General features: G+C 48.4%; 1 pseudogene; it reads right to left on the reverse strand.

The window, feature by feature from the left end:
• Positions 1 to 18,618: 18,618 nt before the first annotated feature.
• On the reverse strand, positions 18,619 to 21,756 carry LOC144771859 (toll-like receptor 8 pseudogene; annotated as a pseudogene).
• Positions 21,757 to 21,810: the final 54 nt, after the last annotated feature.

A 21,810-nucleotide genomic window follows, 5' to 3' on the forward strand; every position in this document is an offset into this window, starting at 1 on the left:
ATCGCACGCCAACACAACCTCAACATAATCTCCTACGCCGACGACACCCAGCTGATCCTCTCCCTGACCAACGACCCCGCCGCCGCCAGAGCCAACCTGCACGAAGGGATGAGAGATGTAGCCGAGTGGATGACGACCAGCCGCCTGAAACTGAACTCAGACAAGACGGAGGTCCTCATCCTGGGCTCCTCGCCCTCCACCTGGGACGACTCCTGGTGGCCCCCCGCCCTGGGCACCGCACCCAAACCAACGGACCACGCACGCAACCTGGGCTTCATCCTGGACTCCTCCCTCTCCATGACCAGACAAGTCAACGCCGTCTCCTCGTCATGCTTCAACATCTTACGCATGCTACGGAAGATCTTCTGGTGGATCCCCACCGAGACCAGGAAGACTGTCACCCAGGCCCTCGTCACCAGCCGACTGGACTACGGCAACGCCCTCTACGCCGGAACCACCGCCAAGCTCCAGAAGAGACTCCAGCGGATCCAGAACGCCTCGGCCAGACTCATCCTCGACATCCCACGAAACAGCCACATCTCCGGACATCTGAGAGACCTGCACTGGCTCCCCGTCAACAAAAGAATCACCTTCCGCCTCCTCACCCACGCACACAAAGCCCTTCACGACCAAGGCCCGAGCTACCTCAACAGCCGAATCAACTTCTACGCTCCCAAACGCCACCTCCGATCAGCCAGCCACGCCCTCGCCGCCGTCCCCCGCATCCGAAGAGCGACAACAGGAGGAAGGTCCTTCTCCTACCTGGCCGCCAAGACCTGGAACTCCCTCCCGACCGACCTGCGCCTGACCCAAGACCACCTCTCCTTCAGGAAGAAGCTCAAGACCTGGCTGTTCGAGCAGTAACGGCACCCCCCCCTCCTAGCGCCTTGAGACCCTACGGGTGAGTAGTGCGCTCTATAAATGTCTTGATTGATTGATTGATTGATCATAGAATTCTTTGAACAATTCCGCAATTTTAATGGGGTCAGGATTGGGGATACCTTTGTCATCTAACAGGGAGTTGATCAAGTTTTTTGGGATTTTAAATTTAAGGTAGGCTGCTCGTCCTTTCCCTGCCTTATTAGATTCGCAGATTTTAAAACGTTTCCTTCTGTCCAACCAGACTCCTGCTCTTTCACTTATTAATTTGTTGTAGGCATACTTCTCGTTAGTTAAGCTATTTAGCGTTCCAGCAGATCTATTTTTCAGATAATCATTCTGGAGTTTCGAAATGTCTTTTTCTAGTTTCAAGAGAGCAGCGTTATGATTTTTATTTATCGCAGACGTTATTTTTATGATGAGTCCCCTTATGGTACTCTTTAGAGCTTCCCATCTGATGGAGTCAGTAGTGTCCCCCTCTTTATTAATTGTTAGATACTCCTCGATGGCGGTTTCTATGGTCTCCCTGTGCTTCTCGTCATTTAGGACGGCGTCGTTGAGGCGCCATAATGATTGACGAAGTATCGATTTAACGTTTGATAAAGTTAGTGAGATGCATGAGTGGTCAGAGACGAGTCTTGGTTCAATGTTTGTGTCTTCTATTCTAGCTGCGGCGTTCCTGGTTACGAATAGGTAGTCGATTCGTGAAAATGAATCATGCGGGGGGGGAGTAGAATGAATAGTCTCTGCCATCGGGGTTTTGTAGACGCCATGTATCTATCATGTTAAATCTGCTGCATAGTCTAGTGAAATCTTTATGGGCCTTGCTTGGACGGAAGTTACACCTAGAGTCCCTATCTAGGGCAGGGTCGAGCGGAAGGTTGAAATCACCTGCTAGAATATGAACCACTTAGTCCGGAATAGTGTCTATTTGCTTTGTGAGATCTGACCAGAAAGATGGTTCATGTGTGTTAGGGGCATATACTGTTGTAATGTAAAATTCAGTGTCATCCTTGATCAATTTCGCCGAGATCCATCTACCTTTCGTGTCCATGGAGGATGAAACTACTTCCACATTGGCCTTCCTTGCTATCAGCATTACCACCCCGTTCTTCTTAGCTATTGCTTCAGAACCCACCATTTCAGTAAAGAATTTGTTTCGTAGAGTATGGAAGTGTTTTGCCTCTAGTTTCGTTTCTTGTAACAGAGCTATGTCGCCCTTTTGTCTACGGAGGTAATCTAGTATTTTCTGCCGTTTAATCGGTTGGTTCAAACCCTTCACATTCAGCGAGAGTATTTTAAGGTTGTCTATTGTCGTTGTCCCTATGGGAGTATCTACAGTGGGAGCCATCATGTGTCATAGACATAGCATATCGAGGTACTGTTGAAAGCTATAGTACTATAAGCTATTGCGATAAAACACAGGTACAATAGGTGCAATAGGACGCAGGAGTTGGTGTTAGTGCAGGTAAGAGCAAAAGTGGTTTCTAGAAACACATTCGGATGCAAAATAGAAAATATAAGACAAAACAGAACAAAGTATGCAACCCCCCCAACCCCTGGAGCCTCCCTCCACCCTCCACCCTCTCCCACATCCCTCCCCTCCCACCCCAATTGTAGAAAAAGAACATGGCGACTCGGGAACGACCGCGAGGCCGCCTCCAAGCAGCTTACTCAGAACTATGTGTTGTAAGAGCTGCAAACGCATTTCAGAACATAAATGCAACATATATGTAGGCAAGTGAGACTTAGTAGAACTACAACAGTGAACTCTTCAGTAGCCACAACAGTGACTGTATTTGTGGAGTATGAGGTACCGGCAATGACATCTAAAGACCTGACCAAATGAGTCATGAGCATGCCAGTATACCTGTAACATCTGGTAACCATATCTGGCGACAACAAGGAGAGCATTCGTGAATCCCTTCCTTTGAAGTTTAGTGTAATTACAGAGGGTAAGATTTATAATACCTCGGTATTAATTAGACTCATCGAGTAATAACCAAAACCATAGAAACATAGCACATAGAGCAGAATACAGAGCGGAAATCACCAACAGTGGGGTCTGCGCTTTGTTTTCAGACAGTTGGAGTACAAATCATAGGAGAACAGGACCCAAGGTGTGTTGGAATTACCCCAGGATTCGATATGAAGTGGTCACTTGTATCTGGACGCGGTTGCGCCTACCAGTTCCGGGGGGGAAACTTCCATGTTACCATATCCCTGGTTATATAGTAAGCGTCTTAGTTTTTGTGGTTCAGAAAAAACATGGGACACACCTTGAATTGTTACTTTAAATTTAGCTGGACCAATGAACCCATACTGATGGCCAAGTGATTTCAGTTGTGGTCTCTGTTAGACCTGTCTGACTTTTTGCGTAGTCCCTCCAATTTATGATTTATTTTTCCCCTTTTTGCCCCTCATGCCTTTATTTATTTTTGTGTCCACTAGATTTTTATGGTGTTGGCCTGGGGGGATAGGTGCTCTTTTTCCCTCATAAACAGTCACCTCAGTTTAGGTGCCTTTCCTGTCAGGGATTTACTGAGTTTCACAAAATGGTGGCCACCAACTGTCCCCAACTGCCACATCCTAGACTGCCCCATAGGTTAACATTAGGCCTTCCAGAACTTTCTGGACCCTACTGGACCCTGTGTGGTTTGGCTATAAAAGGGCAAGGGTCAGGGAGCCATTTTGTGTAGAACAGGGAGTTGGAGGAGAGAGGCAGTGGTGTGAGGAGGAGGACGCACTGGAAGCAGTTAGTTTGTCCGTGTGATAGACAACCACTTCAGGGAGACGTTCCCCCTCTGGCCCCTGACCAAACCCTCCCAACCGCCTTCTTCTTCTGTGAAATTGGCCCGGCTGTGGCGGAAGACCCCCCCCTTGAGCCCTTGGCCCCTCTTTCCCCCGTTGTCCTAGCTCCTGCTGGGGACCTTCTCCCTACATTCCCCTGGTAAACTTCACCTACCAGCGTTTTGGTGGAAGCGGATTGGAGCGAGGTGTGGCGCCCTGCGCCTCCAGGAAGCTGCAGTAGAGAGGCGAGTGACAGCGGAGCTTGTGCGGCATTGAGCACAGGAGGAAGTGAGCGTTCGACTCTGTGCAGTTCCAATAGTGCGGCAGGGTGAGGCGAGAATTGCAAAAACAACAAGTGATGGACTGAATGTGGATCAATGTCACACACTCCCCCAGTCAAAGGATCTGGGCCCAAATCCATCGTTTTTTTGCACTCCACACCACCCTGGGTTAGACAATGGCGATATGCAAATCAGCTCTGACCCTGTTGCCCCATGGGAACAGTCCAGTCCGAACTACAAAAGCCATGTCCTTCCCAGAACGGAATCAAGCATCCGAGGACCGGACCGGTTTCGAGGTAACACCTCTCTTCAGCCCGGCTAGCTTGACTCCAAGTGGTGTGGAGTGCCTGGGACCCACGTCTGGGCATCCCCAGCGCACTTAGGGCGGCAATTGCAAAAACAACAAGTGATGGACTGAATGTGGATCAATGTCACACACTCCCCCAGTCAAAGGATCTGGGCCCAAATCCATCGTTTTTTTGCACTCCACACCACCCTGGGTTAGACAATGGCGATATGCAAATCAGCTCTGACCCTGTTGCCCCATGGGAACAGTCCAGTCCGAACTACAAAAGCCATGTCCTTCCCAGAACGGAATCAAGCATCCGAGGACCGGACCGGTTTCGAGGTAACACCTCTCTTCAGCCCGGCTAGCTTGACTCCAAGTGGTGTGGAGTGCCTGGGACCCACGTCTGGGCATCCCCAGCGCACTTAGGGCGGCAATTGCAAAAACAACAAGTGATGGACTGAATGTGGATCAATGTCACACACTCCCCCAGTCAAAGGATCTGGGCCCAAATCCATCGTTTTTTTGCACTCCACACCACCCTGGGTTAGACAATGGCGATATGCAAATCAGCTCTGACCCTGTTGCCCCATGGGAACAGTCCAGTCCGAACTACAAAAGCCATGTCCTTCCCAGAACGGAATCAAGCATCCGAGGACCGGACCGGTTTCGAGGTAACACCTCTCTTCAGCCCGGCTAGCTTGACTCCAAGTGGTGTGGAGTGCCTGGGACCCACGTCTGGGCATCCCCAGCGCACTTAGGGCGGCAATTGCAAAAACAACAAGTGATGGACTGAATGTGGATCAATGTCACACACTCCCCCAGTCAAAGGATCTGGGCCCAAATCCATCGTTTTTTTGCACTCCACACCACCCTGGGTTAGACAATGGCGATATGCAAATCAGCTCTGACCCTGTTGCCCCATGGGAACAGTCCAGTCCGAACTACAAAAGCCATGTCCTTCCCAGAACGGAATCAAGCATCCGAGGACCGGACCGGTTTCGAGGTAACACCTCTCTTCAGCCCGGCTAGCTTGACTCCAAGTGGTGTGGAGTGCCTGGGACCCACGTCTGGGCATCCCCAGCGCACTTAGGGCGGCAATTGCAAAAACAACAAGTGATGGACTGAATGTGGATCAATGTCACACACTCCCCCAGTCAAAGGATCTGGGCCCAAATCCATCGTTTTTTTGCACTCCACACCACCCTGGGTTAGACAATGGCGATATGCAAATCAGCTCTGACCCTGTTGCCCCATGGGAACAGTCCAGTCCGAACTGGCTCAGAAGCAGTGTCAGGGCAGGCGAGCAAGCAAGTGAGGCGGCGCCAAGCGGGAACACTAATCACCCGCGCCTGCGCTGCCTCGCATCCTGACAGTGAGTAGTGCGTCTTGCCCGGGAGCCGGAAACCCCTATTGCTTCAGCCCAGATGCCGCCCCCTGCGAGCCCAGGCGTCTAGGGCGTGCTTCGTGAGCGGGTAGCAGCGGAGGCGGGAGAGCTGAGGGGAACCGAGTCAGCGCCACCCTCCGCTCCATTATCAAGTAAGGTGGAGGCTTAAGGGAGGAGAACAGCTTGACTGAGGGGATCACACGAGAAGCGGAGGAGGAGTTCTCTTGAGCCCTTTATTGGAATCACCTGACAGAACCCTCCCTCATTACCCGCTATTTCCTGGGGATCTCCGTGTTGAGTCAGGAAGGGCCCGGGAGAGCCGGAGACAAGCCTACGTTTAACAAGCTCAGAGGGAGGCGTTTATGAAAAATCTCCACAGTGCTGGGGGAGTGTCCTGCAATTGCGGAAAGTTATAAACTTGAATGCTGAAGTGTGAGATTCTTTTACAGAGGGGGAGGGGAAGAAGAAACGGTGACCTCATTTTATTTACCTATGTGCAAGTGATAATTGAGCTATAGAAACATTCCATTTGAAACTTGAAACTGTCATCTTGGGGTTACTGATCTCTTGCGAGGAGGGTGTTGCTCTGTCAAGGGGAGGTAACCTTCCAGGGTTCTAAGACCTGGACATTTCTAATGTGTTAAACTGAAGTGGAGGAAGTGTCAATGTTGTGGACGTTATGGTGATATAATTAGAGAGCCTCCACTGGGGTGAGAAACCTAACACTGTAGAAGACCAACTTCTTTTGAACTAAATTCTACTGAGGTTATATGTCAACTGGAATCTTCTGACCAATTTGTACAGTATATTGAGATGTAAAATGACTGAAGAGTAGATAAAATATTTTTATAAAACAAGCTCGTATTTTTACACAAACATTGGTGTAGTGTCATTTTTGAGTGATATTGCATTAGATTACTGCTGGGTGGTTTGCAACCTTTACACATGTGCCTCTGTTGATATTGCCTTACCCTAGGCCAGGCTACCCTAGGTGACCTGACATATTTAGGTTCCAACAAGTTGGTGTCTAGCGGTGGGATCTTGACTGTGGTTGCAACTACTCTGTAGTAATTTAGTGTAATCCACTAGCCTACACCTGGAGTTTTCTCCTAGCGGCCCTCCTAATTTTTACTTTTGTTTTTCCAAATTTGTTCCTGGTGGTGGGGTGGAGGTAGCTTCAGGTTGCCCTTGCCACTCTATTCTTTTTGTGTGCTTAACCTTGTGTTGCCCTTTTGCAAAATGGAATTTGCACTGGAAAAACTGGACACTTATTCATTGGCCCAGCTAAAAGATTTCTGTCAACAATTGGGAGTGTTCTTTAAGCGTGGTGCCAAGAAGGGGGAACTCCAGACCAGTTTGAGGGCTTGGGTGGAAGCGCGCAATGAGGAGGGAACGGTGGAAGAGGAGGAATCGGACAGAGGTACTGTCATTGATAGGACTGCGGAATGTTCCCCGGGGGTGGGTGAGATGTCAATCAGCCCCAAGGCAACCTCACGGGAGGGCAGCAGTGTGTCATCGAGAGGGTTGTCAGAAACCGAGTTAGCTGACACGAGAGAGGATAGACTGTTAAGGTGGGAAATAGCAAAAATGGAGTTGGAAGAAAGGAGGGAGGGGAGGAGGTTAGAACAGGAGAAGCAAGAGTGGAGAATGGCTCATGAATTCAAACTAAAAGAGTTAGAACTCCAGGCCCTGCAACGGGGACCCTTTCCAACTCCAAATGGTGGCAGCGAAACCAGAGAACCAACCAGGGAGTCCAGACCCTATCTGCCTAAGGATATAATTGCCAGCTATAGTCAGGGGGATGACATAGCCAAGTGGCTGGCAGCCTATGAGGTCTCCTTAAGAGCCCATGGGATCCAGGAGAAGCACTGGGGGGGGTGGGTTGTATAAGTACATGCCTCCTACTGGTCGGGACACCTTGCTGGCCTTGGAATCAGAGGAGCAGACCAACTACCCCACCATGAAGCTAGCATTGGTCAGGAAGTTTGGGCTTACCCCGGAAAGGTATCGCCAGAGGTTCAGGGGGAGCCACAAGTTAAGCACCCAGAACTGGGTGGACTTCCTTGATTATGCAAGAAAGGCATTGGAGGGCTGGGTAAAGGGCAGTGAGGTGAGGGATTATGAGGGGTTGTATGATCTACTTTTGAAAGAGCACCTCCTCGAGAAATGCTTTCCCGAGCTGCGCCAACACCTGGTGGACAGCAAGCTGACCAATCCCCGGAAGCTTGCAGAGGAGGCGGACATCTGGGCAAGTACCCGGGTGTCCTCAAAGGGGACTGGAGGGGATTCCCAAAAGGCTGGACAGGGCGCCCCTCAGAAGAAGGAGGGGGAGATAAAAAACGGGAGTTCTCTAAAGGTCCCCAAAACAATTTCCAGGGAAAGGGAACAGGTTTCACCCCTAAGGCAAACCCGCCCAGGAACCCTAATCCTGGCCAAAGCCAGCAGCCAAGAGTTCTCCACTGCTTCGAATGTGGTGGTGTTGGACATTATAAGGGAGATGTCAGATGCCCAAAAAGACCACCCCCTCCCACCGGAGGAAAACCACCGGGAGTAGGTAGTGTAGCGCTCTGGGAGGAGTTGCCCTTAGATAAGGGGGGTGAGTGGGCGGGTGTCACCTTAGTGTCCCTGGGAGAACGGGAGATGGTTCCTAAGATCCAGGTGCCCCCAAATACTGTTAAGTATGGGCAATGGATCACCATCAATGGCCAGAGAGGGGAGGCTTTGAGAGATACAGGAGCCAGTATGACTATGGTGATAAGTCAGCTGGTGTCTCCAGAGCAGGTGGTTCCCAATGTACTCCACTCCGCCGAGATGGCTGACGGCAGAATGGGCCACTATCCCGTGGCTGAGGTTCCCTTTGAGTGGGAAGGGGTTGCAGGTTCACTTCGAGTTGCCGTAAGCCCTGCCGTGCCAGTTGATTGTCTGCTGGGGAATGATATGGAGCACAACGCTTGGAGAGAGGTGGAATACCGGACGCATTCTGCGATGCTGGGTACACCTGACTGGGCCTGTGTGAGCACAAGGTCTGCGACTACCCGGAGAGGGAGTTCGCTTGGGTTGGAGCCTGGAACAATGGCCCAACCCGCTGCCAAAAAGGGACAGACCCGAAGACAGGAAGAGCCTGCTTCGGCTTCCACATCCCATGTGACAGATCGGCCACCTGCGTTGGTGGACCAGGAGTCCGTGGAGGGGGAAGTAGTCTCTCTGGAGGACCTACCCATCCCTGCTGAGTGGCATGTGGAGGGAGGGCCTACCAGAGAGGAATTCTGTAGGGGGCAGAGGGAGTGCCCTACCCTTGAGGGACTGAGGCGACAGGCTGAAGCCCAGGCAGCAGGTGATGTTACGGGACACTACCACATTTACTGGGAGGATGGACTCCTCTACAGTGAACCCAAGGTACCCTTACCTGGTTCATCAAGGGCCTTGGTAGTCCCGCAACAATACCGAGCCTTTCTGCTGGAATTGGCTCATGCCATACCCTTGGCAGGACACTTAGGTCAGGACAAGACCTTTGCTCGGCTTGTCCTCCACTTTTACTGGCCTCAGATGAAAGTGGCGTCCAACACCTACTGTCGGACATGTGTATCCTGCCAGGCCAGTGGGAAAACAGGGGTGAAGCTGAAAGCTCCCCTGGAACCACTTCCAGTCGTTAGCACCCCCTTTGAAAGGGTGGGCATCGACATTGTAGGGCCTTTAGATCCACCAACAACAGCAGGTCACAGGTTCATCCTGGTTCTGGTGGATCATGCCACACGGTACCCAGAGGCAATTCCTCTGAGGACAGTCACTGCACCTGTGGTGGCCAGGGCCCTAATGGGGATCTTTACCCGAGTGGGTTTCCCCAAAGAAGTTGTGTCTGACAGGGGGACCAACTTTATGGCAGCTTACATGCGGGCAATGTGGACGGAGTGTGGAGTGACCTACCGGTTCACCTCTCCTTATCACCCCCAGTCGAATGGACTGGTTGAGAGGTTCAACAAAACCTTGAAGGGCATGATCAGAAGTCTCCCCGAAAGCCTGCGGAGGAAATGGGACGTCCTCCTACCCTGTTTGCTATTCTCCTACAGGGAAGTGCCACAGAAGGGAGTGGGCTTTAGCCCCTTTGAACTTCTGTATGGGCACCCTGTACGCGGTCCTCTCAGCCTGGTGAAGGATGGTTGGGAAAAGTCTCCCAGGAAACCCCCCCAGGATGTGGTGAGCTACATGCTGGCCTTCAGGAGCCAAATGGCGAAGTTGTGGAAGCAAGCTTCTGACAACTTGGAGGCCAGCCAGGCAGTCATGAAAGAGTGGTATGACCACAATGCTCACCAGGTGGAATTGGAGCCTGGCCAGAAAGTGTGGGTGATGGAGCCTGGAGAGCTTAGTGCCCTTCAGGATCGCTGGACAGGCCCATTTGAAGTGTTGGAAAAGAAGGGTAAGGCCACATACCTGGTGGACCTTAAGACCCCTCGACAGCCCCTACGGGTGCTGCATGCCAACCGACTCAAACCCCACCATGAGAGGCCCGAGGTCATCTTAATGATGGTGACTGATGGGGGAGAGGAAGCGGAAAGCGAACCTCTCCCAGACTTGTTCACGTCTCAAGAGAAGGATGGGTCAGTGGAGGGAGTGATTCTCTCTCCCACTCTAACTCCTGAACAGCGGGAGGACTGTCGCCAGATACTGGAGCAGTACTCTACGTTGTTCTCCCTTGTCCCGGGAAGGACTCACCTGTGTACCCATGATGTGGACACAGGGGACAGCCCACCAGTGAAGTCGAAGACCTACCGGCTGTCCGACAAGGTGAAGACTAGCATCCATGGAGAGGTTGCCAAGATGCTAGAGCTAGGAGTTATAGAACCTTCCAACAGCCCTTGGTCCAGTCCGGTGGTGCTAGTGCCAAAAGCCGCTCCACCGGGCACCACGCCAGAACTGAGGTTCTGTGTGGATTACTGGGGACTGAACTCAGTTACAAAGACTGATGCTCATCCGATCCCTAGGGCGGATGAATTAATTGACCGGCTAGGAGCTGCCCAATACCTAAGTACCTTTGACCTCACTTCAGGGTACTGGCAGATCTCCTTGACAGATGGAGCGAAGGAAAGATCAGTCTTCTCCACGACTGAGGGACACTTCCAATTTTGCGTGATGCCCTTTGGGCTCAAAAATGCCCCAGCCACATTTCAGCGGCTGGTGAATCAGGTCCTCTCTGGAATGGAGGGTTTCTCCGCTGCTTACCTGGATGACATTGCTGTCTTCAGTAGCAGTTGGGAGGACCATTTGCAACATTTGCAAGCAGTTCTCCAGGCCCTGAAACAAGCTGGATTGACAATCAAGGCCAGCAAATGCCAGATTGGGCAGGGGTCGGTTGTGTACCTTGGACACTTGGTTGGTAGGGGGACAGTGCAGCCCCTGCAGGCAAAGATTGAGGCAATCATGGCCTTGGAACCCCCCAAGACACAGACTGAGGTCCGAGCTTTCCTGGGCCTCACAGGATACTACGGTCGCTTTGTGAAGGGGTATGGCACTATTGTAGCGCCCCTCACAGAGCTCACCTCCAAGAGACAACCTCGACGGGTAGTTTGGACGAAAGCTTGTCAGCAAGCTTTTGAAAAACTGAAGCAGGCAATGTGTGCAGCACCGGTCCTGAGGGCCCCAGACTTCTCCAAGGAGTTCATTGTCCAGACAGATGCATCAGAACATGGCATTGGGGCAGTGTTATCGCAACTGAATAAAGAGGGCCTGGATCAGCCTGTAGTCTTCTTATCCAGGAGACTGCTTCCCCGGGAACAGAAGTGGAGTGCAATTGAGAGGGAAGCTTTTGCGGTGGTGTGGGCTCTGAAGAAGCTGCGGCCATACCTGTTTGGCTCGCACTTCCTGGTTCAGACTGACTACCAACCCCTTCGTTGGCTAATGCAGATGAAGGGGGAGAATCCCAAGCTGTTGAGGTGGTCCATCTCCCTACAGGGAATAGACTTCCGGGTGGAACATCGGCCTGGGGTGGACCACGCCAATGCAGACGGTCTCTCTAGGTATTTCCGCCTTAGTGATGAGGACTCCCAAGGGGTTGGGTAGCTCTCCCCATTTTCAGCTGGGGGGACGCGTGTTAGACCTGTCTGACTTTTTGTGTAGTCCCTCCAATTTATTATTTATTTTGTCCCCTTTTTGCCCCTCATGCCTTTATTTATTTTTGTGTCCACTAGATTTTTATGGTGTTGGCCTGGGGGGATAGGTGCTCTTTTTCCCTCATAAACAGTCACCTCAGTTTAGGTGCCTTTCCCTTCAGGGATTTACTGAGTTTCACAAAATGGTGGCCACCAGCTGTCCCCAACTGCCACATCCTAGACTGCCCCATAGGTTAACATTAGGCCTTCCAGAACTTTCTGGACCCTACTGGACCCTGTGTGGTTTGGCTATAAAAGGGCAAGGGTCAGGGAGCCATTTTGTGTAGAACAGGGAGTTGGAGGAGAGAGGCAGTGGTGTGAGGAGGAGGACGCACTGGAAGCAGTTAGTTTGTCCGTGTGATAGACAACCACTTCAGGGAGACGTTCCCCCTCTGGCCCCTGACCAAACCCTCCCAACCGCCTTCTTCTTCTGTGAAATTGGCCCGGCTGTGGCGGAAGACCCCCCCCTTGAGCCCTTGGCCCCTCTTTCCCCCGTTGTCCTAGCTCCTGCTGGGGACCTTCTCCCTACATTCCCCTGGTAAACTTCACCTACCAGCGTTTTGGTGGAAGCGGATTGGAGCGAGGTGTGGCGCCCCGCGCCTCCAGGAAGCTGCAGTAGAGAGGCGAGTGACAGCGGAGCTTGTGCGGCATTGAGCACAGGAGGAAGTGAGCGTTCGACTCTGTGCAGTTCCAATAGTGCGGCAGGGTGAGGAGAGAGAGCGCAGGCTCAGAAGCGGTGTTAGGGCAGGCGAGCAAGCAAGTGAGGCGGCGCCAAGCGGGAACACTAATCACCCGCGCCTGCGCTGCCTCGCATCCTGACAGTGAGTAGTGCGTCTTGCCCGGGAGCCGGAAACCCCGATTGCTTCAGCCCAGACGCCGCCCCCTGCGAGCCCAGGCGTCTAGGGCGTGCTTCGCGAGCGGAGTAGCAGCGGAGGCGGGAGAGCTGAGGGGAACCGAGTCAGCGCCACCCTCCGCTCCATTATCAAGTAAGGTGGAGGCTTAAGGGAGGAGAACAGCTTGACTGAGGGGATCACACGAGAAGCGGAGGAGGAGTTCTCTTGAGCCCTTTATTGGAATCACCTGACAGAACCCTCCCTCATTACCCGCTATTTCCTGGGGATCTCCGTGTTGAGTCAGGAAGGGCCCGGGAGAGCCGGAGACAAGCCTACGTTTAACAAGCTCAGAGGGAGGCGTTTATGAAAAATCTCCACAGTGCTGGGGGAGTGTCCTGCAATTGTGGAAAGTTATAAACTTGAATGCTGAAGTGTGAGATTCTTTTACAGAGGGGGAGGGGAAGAAGAAACGGTGACCTCATTTTATTTACCTATGTGCAAGTGATAATTGAGCTATAGAAACATTCCATTTGAAACTTGAAACTGTCATCTTGGGGTTACTGATCTCTTGCGAGGAGGGTGTTGCTCTGTCAAGGGGAGGTAACCTTCCAGGGTTCTAAGACCTGGACATTTCTAATGTGTTAAACTGAAGTGGAGGAAGTGTCAATGTTGTGGACGTTCTGGTGATATAATTAGAGAGCCTCCACTGGGGTGAGAAACCTAACACTGTAGAAGACCAACTTCTTTTGAACTAAATTCTACTGAGGTTATATGTCAACTGGAATCTTCTGACCAATTTGTACAGTATATTGAGATGTAAAATGACTGAAGAGTAGATAAAATATTTTTATAAAACAAGCTCGTATTTTTACACAAACATTGGTGTAGTGTCATTTTTGAGTGATATTGCATTAGATTACTGCTGGGTGGTTTGCAACCTTTACACATGTGCCTCTGTTGATATTGCCTTACCCTAGGCCAGGCTACCCTAGGTGACCTGACATATTTAGGTTCCAACAGTCTCAGTGCAAGAAAAGCTTTCCTGATGTCCATAGTTTCTTTGCTGAAGTCCTGTGAAATGAAAATGTTGTGACCCTGCCATAAAACGTGGTTGTGTTTGCGGACAAATGTGAGTATCTGCTCAACATGTTGAATTCTCGATGGCTTACATACTATCGCTCTCGGTCCTTTCTGGTCTTTTGTTATTCTTCCCGGGACTCTATGCGCCCTGTCAAACTGTAATGGCTGGGTGAAGGTTAGGTTTGTGGCCTGTGTGAACCATTGTTCGAGGAAGGCTATGCATGATCCATGGGATTCTTCTGATTTTTTTGGTATGCCAAAAATTCCTAGGTTCCCTCTCCTATTTATATCCTCCAGCTCCGCAACCTTCCTCGAAAGGTGGTCAGAGCTCAAGGTGAGGTTTTTGATAGCTCCACAGGTACTGATCTCAGAATCTTCCAGTTTGGTTATCCTATTCTCAGATTCTGTCAGCCTCGAGTTGATGTCTCTAATGTCTTGTCTGACCGCAACTACCTCCTCTTTGGTGGATTTGGCCAGGTCTTTAAATTCTTCTAATTTATTCAAGATAATCTCTATTGCATCACTGAATTCCTTTTTCCCTTTAAATGGTCAGACCGGTGTTGGCGGATCAGACTTCAGACGTTTGGAAGTTTTCCCATTCTCTTTATCCCCCATTTTGAAGGTAGACAACAGGAGGTGACTGTTGATCTTTATACTCTCTTGTGCACAGCCTGGTCACAAGCCGCCTGTTTGTCTAGCGCATCAGCGTTGAGCAGCGCACTAAGCTTTTAAGGTTGCTTCCGTCGTGCCTACAACGCGCAGAATTGCATTCAGAGCTGGCAGGAGGTTGTAGATAGCGATTTGCGCTACATTTAGGGGCTTGTTGATCTTTCCTTGTACACGAGGTACGCAGGCGTAGAACAAAATCAGCTCAATGAGTTGTTGTAATGGATATGATCAAATCTGTGTTAACATTGCGAGGCTATGTCGGTGCGCGTTCCAAACAGTCGGTTTACGCGGACATTCAAGTAGGTATTGCATCAGCAGCCGCCATTTTGTGTATCGTGTAATGCGTTTTCTTGTCTGGTTGTGCGCTGCTTCAAGACACTGTAAGGGCCTCCAGTCAGTATATAAATGAGCCTCTGCCCTCAAAGAACTTTATGTCCAATAACGTTATATAGATCATCCCCGTGCTGATAAATACGCGCATTATCACATTGATGGTATGCTAAAGTGTACTGGCCTTGTTACTATGCGATTTCCATAGTCGATCGCCTTCCAGCCAGTTACGTGTTGATTGCGCTCGTCGTGGAGTGCTGCATGTAAGCAAACTACCCTTATTATCCTTGTATCGGTAGCATGGGTCGCAGGAGCGGGGACGCTGGATGACTTCGGGCGAAATGCCTGTGGAGCGCGATCAATCCGCCATTTTAAACGGGCAGATTTCGCGCCATTTTCTTCCCCTTACTTTAGCCGATAAGCGCTTGGGTGTAAAGTGCTTTCATTACTCACTGCCTAGATGTAAGTCTTGTCGCTGTGTCTACTTTCTTGAGACCATCATCAGCGCTGTGTAGGGTCTGCCTCGATCAGCGGTGAAGCGGACCAGGTACTTCGGGAAGCCGCGTAGTCTCAGCCGGCGTCGGGTTCCATCGGGTTCTGTCCCGCCCCGCACTCGCTAGCGGTCAGGACGAAAAGGTCTTTTTCTCAGCCTCCCGAGCACGAAATCGGCACAAACTTGCAGGATAGCTAGGGTTGATGGTCCGACATCCGAGTTCACTATCGGGTCAGGAAATGGGATCGGAGTGTAGCCCTCTGCATTCAGAAAGTCGTAGCTGCCTGGAGGAGGAAAGAGTTACGCCGCCATTCTTCCCGGTGGATTTATCGACATGGAGAAAGCCTTCGACTCAGTTGAATGGCCCTTTATGTATCAGGTCCTAATGAGGATGGGGTTGGGAGAAATTTCTTTGCAGCTGATAGGGAAATTATACAGTGCACCACTCCTAGAATCAAACTTGGCAACCTGGTGATGGATGCTATACACATCACTAGGGGCACGCGACAAGGCTGCCCACTATCTCCTATTTTATATGCATTAGTGGCTGAGCCCTTAGCCTGCGCGCTCCAAGAATACAACAGATATAAGGGTTTAAGATTTCCGAGTTACGAGCTGATAGTTTCCACCTATGTGGATAATACTCTATTATATGTACAAGACCCAGAACAACACCTCTCCTCTGTCCTGCGTGAAGTGGTGAGATTTGGAGCTGTGTTGGGGCTACGTGTTAAGTGGCCGAAATCTATAATATTTCCTCTCACACAGGTTACGACCCCATTTGAACCTGACTACCCACTGCAATGGACAACAGAGTTGTGAGATACCTAGGCATCAAGATACATATGGACTCAGAGGTAATGTTCAGGGAAAACTACGGGGTAGCAATAAGCAAACTGTAAGATGATGTAGTAGGCTGGATTTGTTTGCCACTGTCCTTGTTGGGTAGAGTTTCCTTCATGAAAATGGTGATACTCCCTTGTTTTTTGTTCCTTTTTGCTGATATTTCCCTGGCTCTCCCTTCCTCTTTCTTTCGGCGACTCACAGCATTAATGATCAAGTTGGCTTGGGCTGTCAAGCAGGCGCAGGTCAGATGGGACGTACTTACGTTACCATACCATATGGGGGGGCTGGGTACACCGGACTTGGATATTTATTACAGGGCATAACAGAGCGCACACACTTACCACTGGATGCATGGCTCACTGGACACCCCACACTTGTGTATAGAGAAAGTAGTGGCCTAACCTCTACCCATGCCAGTATTACTGTTTTTGCCTCCAGATCGTAGGACCAGGATATTAGATACAGTGAATGCTACAACGCATGCCTGGCACCACCTCCTGAAGTTGCAGGCACGTGCCATACTGTACTTCCCGCACACACCGCTGGAGTGGTGTCACTGGCTGCTCCCTTGCAGGGAAAGGGGGTTACATGAACGCTCAATTCAATAGGGGTACGAACAGTCTGGAATTTGTTTTAGGGGGCACAGCAAAGAGCTGGGAGGAGATGGAGACTGGAGATTCAGTAGTAAACCTCTTACTACATTGCAGTTCCACAGAACACGGCAGGCATTGTTACATATACTGGGTAGGGACTTGTGGGAACCACCGGAGCTGTCCTCCTTATCCTATGTTATCAAAGCTGAATCGTCACTCCTGATAGTGTCGAAGATTTATAGACTGTCCATGGCTCGTCTAGCTTGGCAGAGGGATTTGGGCAGGGATATTGATGACGTTATGTGGACATATTGCTGTACTAGTACGTAGCGTATATCTTTAAATGGTAGACACAGACTGATTAACTTCAAATATTTAAATAGGTTATACTACACCCCAGAGAGATTGTTAGTATATGGTCTGAGTGATGGGGCTGATTGTGACCTCTCCAGCGAACAGATAGCTGATTTTCTACACTTGGCCTGGCTTTGCCCTGGGGTCGCCACATTTTGGGACGTCGTTTTTAAGGAACTGGGACAGGTGGTCGATCTGGCCCTCTCCCCGGAGCCGGCATTGGCACTATTGGGCTTCTCCAAACTGATACCAAAAGGGGCCCGTAGGTTGGTTGATATGGGGTTGCTGCTAGCTAGGCGCAGAGTTGCGATGTGTTGGTTGAGAGGCCCGACCCCTATGATAGCACAGTGGTCAAGTGACATGTTGTATTGTAGCACACAAACTGAGAATTTTAGTGACCTCGTCCCGCCACGAAGTAGGCCTAAGAATTTTGGGGCATTGTACAAAACATATATAGCCACTAGGGAGAGGGACACTACACCCAAGGAAGCTGAAAATCAGGAGTTAAGTGTGATCAACCTTGCTGACTAGTGGCGCAGGGTTCACGTGGTTCACGCAAAATGTCAGAAGTGTATCATATTGCTGCTATGTGGGATGTATTCGTTAGGCACCTACAGGATGTTATTACATGGGAGTGCAGAGATGGAAAGTCTGAGATGGGGCGGTGGGAGGTGTGCTCTGCTAATAAAATGCCACGTGTTATGACAAGCCTGATAACTTTCGGAGATGTATTGTATGCTATGTGATTGAAATGTGTCACTGTTATTACCATACCAAAAGACTAAGTCTCATGTTTGTATTAAACAAAAACTAATAAAGTGTTTAAAAAAAATCATTGTAAGAGTAAAATACAGATATAAACCTACACATCTTACATAGTTGCAGAGCTTGAGAAATCAAAACACTTTTATATGTCGATTTATCTCTTCTTCAACTTGTGAAATAACAAAGAGTGCATCTTTGCTTTCCCTATTGGGCCCAGGAATACGGTGACAAGGCATGACTATTTTTCACTCCACCGACCCTAGAATCACATAATATAACTTGTCTCACATGTTTCACATTTCAGCAGCTGAAAGTTAAAACTCAGCAGCCATCATCACCTTAATCCTTGCTTTGCTCTCCCAAATTTCCAGGGGAAAAGAGGCAATTGTTAGATTGTTATTTATTGTATGTTGCACGCTCATATCAGATTAACAAAACACATATATGTTACATAACAAAGAAGCTCACACTTGAAAAATGCCAGTATGGAGAAACATAATGGCGTCTAAGTGTTAATTTTACAGCTTTAGGTTTGAAAAACGTGGCAAGAGTCGATAACATGATTAGATGGTTTGGGGGGTTTGATAATGTATGCCATTTAATGTCCGAAACTCGAGTTGGGAGGTGCCTCCCATGTATGAAGAGAAAGTCAAAAGTGATCTCACAGTGTCTGCTAAAATTACTTCGAGAAAAAAGAAGCTACACATGCCACTAGACACAATGCAGAATCAAACAGATGCCCATTTAGTTTTAGTTTTTTTAAACTCTCAAATATCCTAAGAAGAGTTCATTTACAAACAGATAGTGAATATGTATTGGAAATCATCGGTGATATCAGCGAATCTGAGGGCTGTTGTTGATCCACTGAGCAAGAGCAACTGTATCTGGTTTATATTGAGGCATAATGGGTAAAGAAGCTATTGTAGCGACCATAATTGTCTGTTAGTACAACACGTTTTAGTTTTTGCCAGAAAAAGCCTTCAGCATTTGGATTTTTAGGCCACTCAAGAATGGAGCTTTTGCAAAGGCGCTTCCTCAGGCGCATGTACTGGGAGTGCTGCAGTACGGGCTGCAGGAGAATGAGGACAACCACATCCAGGCTCTCGTCCATCAGTCTCTGCAGTGCGATATAGAATGCAGTTTTGAAGGTACCACTTTTCACATACCGCTCTGTGAGAACAAATATTGTCTTCCTACTTTGATGGATGCTCTGCACAAGATTGTCAATGACGGCTTTGCCTGGCTCCCAGTCTCTTTCTTCCAAACAAAGAAGAACCGGCTTATCTCCCTGCCCTTCCAAGTGAACAGATAGCTCCTTCAAAACCCAATCAGACGCTGCCGAGTCTTTCGTGTCATACGATATGTATGCATCATAAATACATTTTGCCATAGAAACAGAATGATAGCCTTTAAATTTTGCCAAACAGAAAAAGTAAATATACCGCAAATCCCAATAGAATAGATGTTTGAATACTGATAATATTGTGGTATTTAAGATGATGAGGAAGGACAACAAAAATAATAGCAGTCCAATGTGATCCAAATTACAGGTCTCCAAATTGAACAACACTACTTTGGCACCATTCTTGTCAGAAGGGGTTAAGCATGTTACATCAGTTGCTAGCCGCGGTATACTAAGGTTATTTGACTGAATCCACCTCAAAAAATCACTAGTTTCACAGGTGCAGTGAAATGGATTTCCCCTTAGCGCCAGAATCTTTAAGCTTCTTTGATTTAAAAATGCTGTTTGGTTGATGATCTGCAGTTGATTGTGACTCAGGTCGAGTTGTGTAAGGCAAAGGGCATGATCCAGAAACCCATTTTCAATTTGTGCAATTCTGTTATGATTCAGGAGCAGGGTCTTCAAAGACCACATGACATTATTGGCATCCGCACTCAACAATTGTAGATTGTTTGTACTCAAATCCAGCTTTTCTAGGAAATGAAAGTCCTTCAGTCCTGTCCAGAAAAAGTAATCCAGCTCATTATTGTTCAAATACAACTCTTTGAGGGTCAGGGGTAAAGAGCTGAAAGCATCATTGGGAATTCCTTTCAAGTTGTTGTATGAAAGATCAAGATATGTAAGATTGCTCAGAGATTTGAAACATTGTAGGTATCTTGTATCTCCCACTCTCCACATTTTATCAAGTCGGTTCCCTTTGAAAACAAGTTCACTCAAGGAGCTGCTGTTGATCTGTGAGTGTGTGAGAGTAAAAATCTTATTCCAGGTCAAATTTAGTACCTTAAGATTTGGAAGGTGTTCCAGGAATCCCAACTCGTGAATGATTCCTTCGACAACGAAATAGTGTGAGTTATAACTAAGGTCTAGTACTTCCAGCTTATGCAATTCTGTGAATGCAACAGTAGTTTCCAAATCCAGCTTATTATAGGAAAGATCCAAATAAGTTAGATTAGTCAAGTAGATGAATTCAGTACCATTTACAGATTGACCAATACCATTGTTTGACAGGTTTAAACAAGCAATGTCCCCAAAGCCTTTAAATTGTTCTGGATCAATATAGAAAATACTATTTAAGCTGAAATCTAAGGTTTTACCATAGCTACTGCACTTTGCCTTAGTTAAGGGTTGGTAATTATTGTGGATACCATTGCCAGTGATCATGGTAGAATCCCACATGCCGGAATTTGCCAGTGCCTTCGAATTTTTTAAAATAGAGCGTTTTTTGATTCTATGGTCCCGCATTCCATTTCTGTGAGTATTGTGGAGTACGTTTTTGGACAGAGGAGAAATTCTATTCTCTGACAAGCAAATTACACTCAAATTGGAAAACTGCTCCAATACTTGGAGGTCAATTTTTTGGATGAAATTGATTGCAAGGTTAAGAATATTTAAGTTGGTAAGATTTTTAAGGGGAGTTAGGCTAACTTCCGACAACTTTTCAAACACATATCCTTTTATGTGCAATTCCTGGAGAGAAGATAGTTTTGAAAAATTGGGTGATAAATTCAGATATTTTGGATATGACCTTCTGTTATAATTAAAAGACAGATCAAGTACCTGTAAGTTTGGTAGTGTCAATAAAAATGGTGCTGTAGCAATTTCCTGCATCAAATAGTTAGTTTCCAGGTTCAGCCTCTTTAATTGTGTTGTGCCTTCAAACCAGGCAGCAGGTATATGCCTAAGTGAAGTGCTGCCAAGGTTCAGTTCTTGTAGATTAACCAAGTTTTGAAATGCCAGGGGGTGGATTTCAAGAGCAGCACCGTTTGGGCACCTTTGGCATGGGTAGGGAGCATTGTAACACCTGGGGCAGTTCCCACTTAAATGAAGAATTTCCAAATTAGAAAGGTTCTTAAAAACATTTTTAGTGATTTTTTTGATCTGATTATTGCTGAGATAAAGTTCCCTCAATGAAGCTGGCAGGCCGAGGGGCACATGGGTGAGGTTGTTAAAAGAAAGTGTAAGTATTTCTAAATTTTGGAACTCTTCAAAAGCATCTTCTGGAACTGAAATAGGTTTGCCACATGCATTGCCATAGTAACAATTGTAACCCAAACTAAAGTCAGTCAGATGTATAAGTTCGGAAAGGCTTTTTTTGCTGATTGAATGTATGTGGTTGTATTGCAAACTAAGTGTGCGCAAAGATGAAGGGATTCCCACTGGAATTTCGTAAAGGCCGAATCCATCCACAAACAAATGGGTAAGCTTGTTTAAATTGGCGAACGCTCCCTCGGAAATATTCACCCCTCTCTCACAGAAATCACTGGCACTTTCGTTGTAGTAATGGTTCCAGCTCAGAATAAGCTTTGTGAGTTTGTTCCACCCTTGAAAAGATTCAGCAGCAATGGACTCTATCTTATTGTCTGACAGATTTAACTCTCCAGAACTTTCGTTGAATTCCACGGATTTCGGCACTTTCTGTAGTCGGCGGCTTCTGCAGTCAAAGCGAATGATGGAACCTTTTCTTGCCACGTCACAAGGCAGCGTCTTCCAACTATTTTCCACAGCAAGTGATTCCAAAGCGCCGTAGATGAGCAGCACCGAAATTAACTTGTGTGCCGAAATCATTGTGTGGTCTGAAAATAGAAAAAAAACAAAAATGCATTAGTGACATTTAAAAAA

This window comes from Lissotriton helveticus, chromosome 8 (assembly GCF_964261635.1).
Source record: "Lissotriton helveticus chromosome 8, aLisHel1.1, whole genome shotgun sequence".
Classification (NCBI taxonomy): Eukaryota; Metazoa; Chordata; class Amphibia; order Caudata; family Salamandridae; genus Lissotriton; species Lissotriton helveticus.